This window comes from Pongo abelii, chromosome 2, assembly GCF_028885655.2.
Source record: "Pongo abelii isolate AG06213 chromosome 2, NHGRI_mPonAbe1-v2.0_pri, whole genome shotgun sequence".
NCBI lineage: Eukaryota > Metazoa > Chordata > Mammalia > Primates > Hominidae > Pongo > Pongo abelii.
In genome coordinates, this window is record NC_085928.1 from 208771990 (window position 1) to 208779678 (window position 7689).

Genomic DNA, 7689 nt, shown 5'->3' on the forward strand with positions numbered 1-7689 from the left:
ACACTGGCTTGTCCACTCCCAGGGCCTGGGGATCTGCTGAGTCATGGATAAAATCAGTGATTGGAAAACTTACCATCAAACTGCTGGGGCTTCCAGGGAAGCTAGGGAAGCCCATAGTACTCTTGTGCACCTGCAAACCCAACACCATTCCCACACTGCCAAGACTCAGAGGTTGGCACTGTGTGGTGGATGCCAGTTGTGGCAAGGCACGGGCAGGAGCCGCTGAAGAGACTGTGGGCTTCCCATGCAGGAGAATCCACCCTTTCCTGGCAGTAAGATTTGCCCCTGAGGAACCCACCTACGTGCACTTAGGCAGGGCCCGAGCTCCTGGCCTCCTGGTTCCGCCTGCCATGAGATCGTCCCACCCAGCGCCTGCCCCTCCTGGCCTCCTGGTTCCGCCTGCCATGAGATCGTCCCACCCAGTGCCTGCCCCTCTTGGCCTGCAGGGGCCTCTGTCTCAGCCCTTTTCCTCCTCACAGGCAGGGGAAGAGTCGCAGGCAGTGAGGACATAGCGGCCGGGCCTGCTAGACATGCAGGGGTGTCCACATGAAAATGTTGGCGCATGGTCTGGTGAGTTTTAACCTCTGGCCTTCTGTTTCCTGAGTGAGTTCCACCTAAGGAGGTTGTGTGTGCTGAGGCCAGGCAGCCACTGGAGGCTATGGAATGCCAGTCTATTGGGTGCTCCAGTGAGCCTGTTCCAGGGGCCTCTGCATCCCCTCCCTTGCTGCTCTGAGCTTATTGTCCCTGGGAACAGGGCAGGCAGCACTCAGGCAGGTGACGGCCAGAGACGCACTCGGACACTGTTTAAGGGGACATTTCCCTCAACACAGGCAAATCCGCCAGGGACACGCCCTTTGATCCTCCTTTCATTTCAGCATTACAGACCAGACATGGCAAGAGGGATGGGATCAGCCCTGATTTGGGCAACTGGCACAGCCTGGTCACTGACTCAGCACACGCCAGTGTGTCATAGGTGCTGGGCTAGTGCGGGGGCAGCTGGGGTTGGCTGTTGTGAGCTGCCACCCTGGAGGACACAGCTGCCCCGTGGCTGCTGCAGCAGCTAGCTCTGCAACCTTGATCATCAGCGTGCAGGTCCCAGAGCTGGGAGGGTCTGGTGCCATGCACCCCGACATCCCCTCACTACCCCACCACCTCTCCCTGCCCTGTGGTCACCACAGCCGTCGCCTGTGCAACCTTGACCATCAGCACGCAGGTCCCAGGGCTCGGGGGTCTCCCAACCCGTGCAGGCTCCCTGTCCCCTCCAGCTCAGCAAACACACAGCGCATCCAGGAGCCACGCGGGACCACACTGTCCCATGGCCGGTCCGCCAGGTCCCTTGGATGTCTCACCCTGGTGAGCCCCTCGCTCCGGCCCCCTCCAGGAAGCCCCCGTCTCCCCATACAGAAGGGATCTCTTCCCTCCTGAGCCATCGGTGCCCGACCCTCCCTCTCCTCTGTTGCCCCATTTGTGGCAGGTCAGCCACACCCGTGAGCCCCGGAGCTCTGTGAAGGCCGTCACGGCTTCTTATGACGGTGCCCAAACAGTGCAGGCAGCTGGAAGCTGTTCCCTGATGAAAGAAAGAAGAGGAAAGGAAGAGGGAGGGAAGAAGGCCTTTTCTTGTCCCAAGAGACTTCTGTAGGAATTTTTGGGTGATACTGAGCATGGTAGACCCAGGTCATCTTTCCATGAGAGGAGCCAGAGTACAGCAGGCTCAGCCATGGTCCGGGGCTCAGGGCGCCGAGGAAGCATTTGCATGGGCTGCCCTCACAAGCCGCCTTTGCCACCAAGACCGGCTCTTCCAGCCAGGCCTTGGGCCGGCCCTGATTTCCCTTCGGACAAGGTCTTCAGTCCATGGAGAGGATGGCCCACCTCCTGCCCCTGGGTCAGTGCGCAGCCCCAGGGAGGAGCTGTGTGAACCTGGGAGGTGCTGGGGAGCAAGGGTGCTCCACCAAGGAAGGCAGGAGGCCAGAGACCTGCCCAGCCCAGGAGGAGCCTGGCCAGGAGTCCCACCAAAGCCTCTGGACCCGGGGAGCCTCCAGTGAGCCAGCCTTGGAGGGTCAGCACTGTGCCTAGGATGGATTCTGCTTCACACACAGGTCTCGCTGTCTGTGGAGGCTACAGACCCCGATGCCTGGGCACACGGACTGACGGCAACCCTCGGGGTGGGAGGCCCCAGATGGGACTTCCTGGCCTGCCCGGGGTGGCAGGGGTGGGGGTGGGAGAGGACAGAGCATCTGTGCACATGTGTGAGAGCCTCAAGGATGGCATGTCTGTGAAGATGGCTTCTCCCAGCCGCGGCTGCCTTCCGTGTGTGGGCAGGGGTGGTGGAGCCATGACTGCACGGGACAGCCTTTGCGGTGTGGTGTTCCTACCTCTGATCCCTTTCCTGGGCTGAGGAGCCTGGCTCTGGGGCTCAAGGTGTGGGGTTCACCAGCACCAGCTCCTGCCATAGACATCCTGGTGGCCCTGGCACAGGCACGTCCTCCAGCATGGTTCCTAGACCCCCCCACATGGGACCCTAGGCCCCTGAGAGTCGGCAGGAATGAGACAGGCAGTCACAAACTGCCCTTGGGTGAGCCTGGTGGCCGGGGGGGACCCAGCAGGTGCAGGCCGGGCCACCCCCAACAGCCACCCGAGCCCGTGTCTTTCCCACTGCACAGCATAGCCGGGACATGGGGGTCAGGCCATTACTTGCGCTTCTAGGCCCTACATCACCCACAACTCACCGCTAACCTGTGCCTGGCTGTGGCACCTGCAGCCTGGGCTCCACATAAACACAGGCCAGGAAGTCTCATCTGGAGCCTCCCACCCCAAAGGTTTCCGACAGTCCAGGCTCCCCAGGCACCAGCCCTGTAGCCCCCACAGACTGGGAGACCTGTGTGTGAAGTGGAATCCATTTGAGGGACAGTGTTGACCCTCCAGGGCTGGGTCACTGGAGGCTCCAGTGGCTTTGGTGGGACTCCTGGCCAGGCTCCTCCTGGACAGGGCCTGGGCTGGGCCTGGGCTGGTCTCCAGCCTCCTGCCTCCCTTGGTGCAGGACCCTTGCTCCCCAGCTTCCCTGGGAAATCCGACGCCATCTGATCCCCGCACGCATCCAGCACCCCTGATGCCAGCGGAGTTGCCTTTCTGCGTGTATAGCTCCTAACAGGGCAGCACAGCCATTCTGAAACCTCGCACGTCCTCACTGCGGTGTCTCAGGCTGGGCCACCGGGTGTTCACCTCCTGACCCTGGAACTGTGCACAGAACCTCTCTTCAGATAGGAGGCAGGTCTTTGTAGCCGTGATTAAGTGAAAGAGCTTGAGGTAAGGAGGTCATTCTGGATTAACCCGTTGGCCCTAAACGCATGGCAAGTGTCCTTACACAGAGGCAGAGGGAGGTTAGATGCAGACAGAGGAGGAGGCCTCCTGGAGACCGAGGCAGAGGTGCAGCAATGCAGCCACGGCCCAGGGATGCCTGGAGCCACAGAAGCTGGCGGAGGTGGGAGGGTCCTCCCCTGGAGCCTCTGGAGGGAGCACGGCCCATGGACTTCTTGATTTCAGACCCCTCCCTGCTGAGCGAGGAGAGAATGAGCCCCTGTTGTTTCGAGCTGCCCAGGCTGTGGGGATCTGCTATGGCAGTTCCAGGACCCTCGGACCCTCAGCTCAGAGCCCCTCCAGCACTGAGCAAGAAGACCACTCAGGGCCGCCCCTCCCCGCCCAGCCGGGTGTGCCTCGCTGCTCACCCGACCACGCTGCCCTCAGTTACAGATGCCTGCCCGGGATGCGTGGGACAGGGGCTGCGGCTTCCCTGGGGATGGGGTGCGTGGAGCCTGCCTGCAGCCGTGCTCCTGTTTAGGTGCTGAGTGAAGCTGGACGTGGGTGGGACGGGGCATTCTGTCCAAGGGTCTCTTGGGGGTCCACGAGGACTCTGTTCTGATGATACTGCCCTCCTTCCTGAGGCTGCCCGTGGGGCTCCATGGAGGCCATGGGGTGGTGAGGACGGAAGAACACCTAGGCTGGGCTCCTGGGACCCCAGCAGCAGCTGAAAGCACTTGGAGCAAGCACCACAATTTCATTCCCACCCACAGGCCAGGCAAGGCCAGAACTGTCCCCAAAGAAGGGAGCAAGGAGACAGGGCCTTTTAGTGATAATATCATAACCAAAAAGTTCTTTAAACATTTTTTCATTTTTTTCTGTCACTCAGTATTTTTAAAATTATATGTCCATTTTTTTATTATTTTGCCCATCTAATCATTGCCATCTATAACAAACAAAAAAATCTATGCACCAGTGTTCACAAAGCATTTAAGATGCCTATGAAATGTAATAAGAACTAACTGCAGCCGCACAATATTCCCTCGTATGCACGTTACCATCATGCTGACGCTGGGCACGCAGAGTATTTACAGGTTTTCTTTATTATAATGAATTCTGCAATGAACATCTTTCTATATAGATTTTTGTGAGTACTTTGCATTATTTCCTAAAATAAATTAGAAGAAGAAATGATGAATCGGAGAATGTAAACATTTGGGGCTTTTGAAACACAGTTTTTATAAATTAGAGCCTGTAGTTTTAATTCAGGGAGATTGTTGTGTCTCGGAAGATTTTTCACGGTGAAGTCTCACCTGAGGGCATTTCCTCGTCCTCCACAGAGCCGTGTGTGTAGGGCCCGGGGTGCTGACCGGGCAGTTCTTCAACACAGTGAGTGGTAGTGGGAGTCCCGAAGGTTCTCAGGCCTTGTCTCCATGGAGGGCGTTTTGTGGCCTCTCCCGGGGCAGCCGGCAGGAGCCAGGCGAGAACAGATGCATCTGTAGCAGGAGGGCATTGATGCCTCTGAGGTTGTAGCGAGGTTGGTATTTACCTTTTCCTCCTGGTCCATTCTGAAGCTCCAAAGAACGGTCAGTTTAATACAGAGACACAATTACAGCAAGCATCTAGTGTGAGACTAGCCACGCATTTTGGCTGGAATTACTCAGGGCGTTGGAAAATCACAAACCTTTTCAAGTAAACTTGCAAATTGCTAGCATTCTCTCTGCAAGACAAGAAATGCCGTCTGTCCCCTGACCCCCGACTCCACACCCAGCTTGTTCTGCCCCTTTCTGATTGTTCTAAGTAACTGACATACTTAGAGCAGTTTGGAGCCACGTCGTGGCCTTTTGAGGCCGGCGAGCTGTGATATTTTCCTACAGAGCACGGTCACCTCCAGAGGTGAGAGAGACACAGAATTCTACTCTGAGAATCCCTGGGACGCACACCACGGTGGCTGTGAGTATGAAGGCAGATGCTGCGGAGCAGCCTGGAAAGGGTGTGGGGCCCGTGGCCCCTGGCAGTGCCCGGAGCTGAGCAGCCACCTTCCTGGAGGAGAAGGCCTGGGCCGGATGCCTGAGAATGACACACACAGGCCCAGCTGTTCTTCAGAGATACAGAGCGACCAACTGTCTGCTTTGCTGGGACTGTCCACTGTTAGCAGGGAAAGTCCTGCATCTGGCACGCTGGGGAAGTGGCTGCACCAGCTGAGAACCAGTCTCTGATTTTAGGGGTGAGGAAAGTAGAGGTGGGTGCTCTACCTGAATGCTCACCAGCTCGGGGGTGCGCCTGAGCAGTGGACATCAGTCAGACATCTCTGTGAAGTGTTAGGGGGAAGAGTATCATGGAACCATTAGCAGCTGCTTGAGATTAGGCCCAAACCAGTGGGGACCATCACATCCAAACACTTGGAGCCACCTGCCGTCATCGGGGTGGCCCATCTTTCTTCTGAGCGGGGATTCTCTTCCTGCCTGGAGGGAGCAGTTTCCTCATCAGGGGTGGCCCACCTTTCCTCTGAGTGGGGCATTCTCCAGCAAATGAAAACGTCTACATGAGAATGCAGACGCAGCGCCCTCAGATGCCGGCTGCAGAAAGCACTGGAGACCCAGAGAATGAACACATCCACACGAGAACGCAGACGCAGCGCCCTCAGACGCCGGCTGCAGAGAGCACTGGAGACACTGCAAATGAAAACATCCACACGAGAACGCAGACACAGCAACCTCAGACGCCGGCTGCAGAAAGCACTGGAGACCCAGAGAATGAACACATCCACACGAGAACGCAGACACAGCACCCTCAGACGCCGGCTGCAGAAAGCACTGGAGACCCAGAAAATGAAAACATCCACACGAGAACGCAGACACAGCACCCTCAGATGCCGGCTGCAGAAAGCACTGGAGACCCAGAGAATGAACACATCCACACGAGAACGCAGACACAGTGCCCTCAGATGATGGATGCAGACAGCGCTGGAGACACTGCAAATGAAAACATCCACAGGAGAACGCAGACGCAGGGCCCTCAGACGCCGGCTGCAGAGAGCGCTGGAGACCCAGAGAATGAACACATCTACACGAGAACGCAGACACAGCAACCTCAGACGCCGGCTGCAGACAGCACTGGAGACACTGCAAATGAAAACATCCACACGAGAACGCAGACACAGCACCCTCAGACGCTGGCTGCAGAAAGCACTGGAGACCCAGAAAATGAAAACATCCACACGAGAACGCAGACACAGCACCCTCAGATGCCGGCTGCAGACAGCGCTGGAGACCCAGAGAATGAACACATCCACACGAGAACGCAGACACAGCACCCTCAGACGCCGGCTGCAGACAGCGCTGGAGGCATTGTGCATGAGAAGAAAAAGACAAGGTCAAGAACTTCCGTGGAGAAATAAAAATTACACAAAAAGGAAAGATTTGTTTTTTTTTTTTTTTGCTGATTGTATTCTTCCTATTCTCCCTCCACTTTCTTTCTAGAACTCCAACTTTTCTCATTGCGTTCTCTATTTTCTCATTGCAGTCTCTATCTCTATGCCTATTTGTAAATGCAATCCAAAAATGATTGCCCGGAAAAAATACAAGCCACGTTTCAGAACTCAGTAAGTGGGTTTAAAAATAGTTTAGATATCACTGAACAATAATGAATAACTAGAAAGTAGGTCAGAAGAAAATTCTCAGAATGAAGGATAGAAGCGTAAGGAGGAAAACAGAGAAGAGCAAGTGTGAGGGGCTGAACCGCCTCCTCCCAGAATGCACATGTGGAAGCCTGTCTTAGTTCTGGCTGCCACAACAAAATGCCATAGGCTGGGGGCTTAGAAACAACAATGCATTTCTCACAGCTTTGAAGGCTGGGGAGTCTCAGATCAAGGTACCGGCAGATTCCGTGTGGTGAGGACCGGCTTCCCTGGAGTGTCACTGCGTCCTCACATGGGGGATGGGGGAGGGCCGCTCTGGGGCCTCTTTTATGAGGACACTGATCCCATGATCAGCGGTCCACCTTCAGGACCCCATCCCCTACCACAGGCCCCATCTGCTAACACCATCGCCTTGCGGGTGAGGATTTCAACAGATGAATTTCCGGGAACACGGACATTCAAACCCTCACAAAGCCCCACCCACCGAGGTGACTCTGTCTGGAGAGAAGACATTAGGGAGGTAATTAAGGTGAAGTGCAGCCAGCAGGGTGGGGCCCTGATCTGATAGGACTGGAGTCCTTATTGAGAAGAGGAAGAGATACCAGATTGTGTGCGCGTGTGTGCGTGTGTGCGTGTGTGTGCATGTGTGTGCGTGCGCGTGTATGCATGTGTGTGCATGTGTGTGCGCGTACGCATGTGTGTGCGCATGTGTGCACGTGTATGCGTGCGCGTGTGCGTGGGTGCGTGTGTGTGCA